We start from the raw sequence: 2,500 nt of genomic DNA on the forward strand, positions 1-2,500 counted from the left end.
GTTAGGGTTAGGATTAGGATTAGGATTAGGGTTAGGGTTATGGTTAGGGTTAGGTTTAGCGTTAGGGGTAGTGTAAGGGTTACGCTTAGGTTTAGGGTTAGGGTTAGGGTTAGGGTTAGGGTTAGGGTTAGGGTTAGGGTTAGGGTTAGGATTAGGGTTAGGGTTAGGATTAGGGTTAGGGTTAGGGTTAGAGTTTTAGTTAGGGTTAGGGTTAGGGTTAGGTTTAGGGTGAGGTTTAGGGTTAATGTTAGTGTTCTCTTAGGGTTAGGGTTATGGTTATGGTTAGGGTTAGGGTTAGGGTTAGGGTTAGGTTTAGTGTTAGGTTAATGGTTAGGGTTCTCTTAGGGTTAGGGGTAGGGTTAGGGTTAGGTTTAGGGTTCGGGTTAGGGTTAGGGTTATGGTTAGGGTTAGGGTTAGGGTTAGGGTTAGGGTTAGGGTTAGGGTTAGGGTTAGGGTTAGGGTTAGGGTTAGGGTTAGGGTTAGGGTTAGGGTTAGGGTTAGGGATAGTGTTAGTCTTCTCTTAGGGTTAGGTTTAGGGTTAGGGTTAGGATTAGGATTAGGGTTAGGGTTAGTGTTCTCTTAGGGTTAGGGTTAGGGTTAGGGTTAGTGTTAGGGTTAGGGTAAGGGTTAGGGTTAGGTTTAGGTTTAGTGTTAGGGCTAGGGTTAGGGTTAGGGTTCTCTTAGGGTTAGGGTTAGGGTTATGGTTAGGATAAGGGTTAGGGTTAGGGTTAGTGTTAGTGTTCTGCTAGGGTTAGGGTTAGGGTTAGGGTTAGGGTAAGGGTTAGGGTTAGGGTTAGGGTTAGGGTTAGGGTTAGGGTTAGGGTTAGGTTTAGGGTTAGGTTAGGGTAAGGGTTTTAGTGTTAGGGTTAGGGTTAGGGTTAGGGTTATGGATAGGGTTAGGGTTAGGGTTAGGGTTAGGGTTAGGGTTAGGGTTAGTGTTCTCTTAGGGTAGTGTTAATTTTGGTTAGGGTTAGGGTTAGGGTTAGGGTTAGGGTTAGGTTTAGGGTTAGGGTTAGGGTTAGGGTTAGGGTTAGGTTAGGGTAAGGGTTCTCTTACGGTTAGGATTAGGATTAGGGTTTGTGTTAGGGTAAGGGTTTGAGTTAGAGTTAGGATTAGCTTTAGGGTTAGGGTTAGGGTTAGTGTTCTCTTAGGGTTAGGGTTAGGGTAAGGCATAGGGTTAGGGTTAGGGTTAGGTTTAATGTTAGGGTTAGGGTTAGGGTTAGGGTTCTCTTAGGGTTAGGGTTAGGGTTAGGATTAGGTTTAGTGTTAGGGTTAGTGTGAGTGTTCTCTTAGGGTTAGAGTTAGGGTTAGGGTTAAGGTTAAGGTTTGGGTTAGGGTTAGGGTAAGTGTTTGGGTTAGAGTTAGGGTTAGGTTTAGGGTTAGGGTTAGGGTTAGGGTTAGGGTTAGTGTTAGGGTTAGGGTTAGGGTTCTCTTAGGGTTAGGGTTAGGGTTAGGGTTAGGATTAGGTTTAGGGTTAGTGTTAGGGTTAGGGTTAGCGTTCTCTTAAGGTTAGGGTTAGGGTTAGGGTAAGGGTTAGGGTTAGGGTTAGGGTTAGGGTTAGGGTTAGGGTTAGTGTTCTCTTAGGTTTAGGGTTAAGGTTAGGGTTAAGGTTAGGGTTAGCGTTAGGGTTAGTGTTCTCTTAGGCTTAGGGTTCTCTTAGGGTTAGAGTTAGGGTTAGGTTTAGGGTTAGGGTTAGGGTTGGTTAGGGTTAGGGTTAGGGTTAGGGTTAGTGTTCTCTTAGGGTTAGGGTTAGGGTTAGGGTTAGGGTTAGGGTTCGGGTTAGGGTTAGGGTTAAGGTTATGGTTAGGGTTAGGGTTAGGGTTAGGGTTAGGGTTAGGGTTAGAGTTAGAGTTAGGGTTACGGTTAGGGTTAGGTTTAGGGTCAGGTTTAGGGTTTATGTTAGTGTTCTCTTACGGTTAGGGTTATGGTTATGGTTAGGGTTAGCGTTAGGGATAGGGTTAGGGTTAGGGTTAGGGTTAGGGTTAGGGTTATGGTTAGGGTTAGGTTTACGGTTCGGGTTAGGTTTAGGGTTAGGGATAGTGTTAGTGTTCTCTTAGGGTTAGGGTTAGGTTTAGGGTTAGGGTTAGGGTTAGGGTTAGGGTTAGGGTTAGGGTTAGGTTTAGGATTACTGTTCTCTTAGGGTTAGGGTTTGGGTTAGGGTTAGGGTTAGGATTAGGATTAGGGTTAGGGTTAGGGTTATGGTTAGGGTTAGGTTTAGCGTTAGGGGTAGTGTAAGGGTTACGCTTAGGTTTAGGGTTAGGGTTAGGGTTAGGGTTAGGGTTAGGGTTAGTGTTAGGTTTAGCGTTAGGGTTAGGTTTAGGGTTAAGGTTAGAGTTAGGGTTAGGGTTAGGGATAGGGTTAGAGATAGTGTTCTCTTAGTGTTAGGGTTAGGTTTTGGGTAAGGGTTAGGGTTAGGGTTAGGGTTAGTGTTAGGGTTATTGTTAGGATTAGGGTTTTCTGAGGGTTAGCGTTAGGCTTAGGGTTAGGGTTTTATTAGGGG

The sequence above is a fragment of the Aythya ferina genome (assembly GCF_964211825.1).
Source record: "Aythya ferina genome assembly, contig: HAP1_SCAFFOLD_42, whole genome shotgun sequence".
NCBI lineage: Eukaryota > Metazoa > Chordata > Aves > Anseriformes > Anatidae > Aythya > Aythya ferina.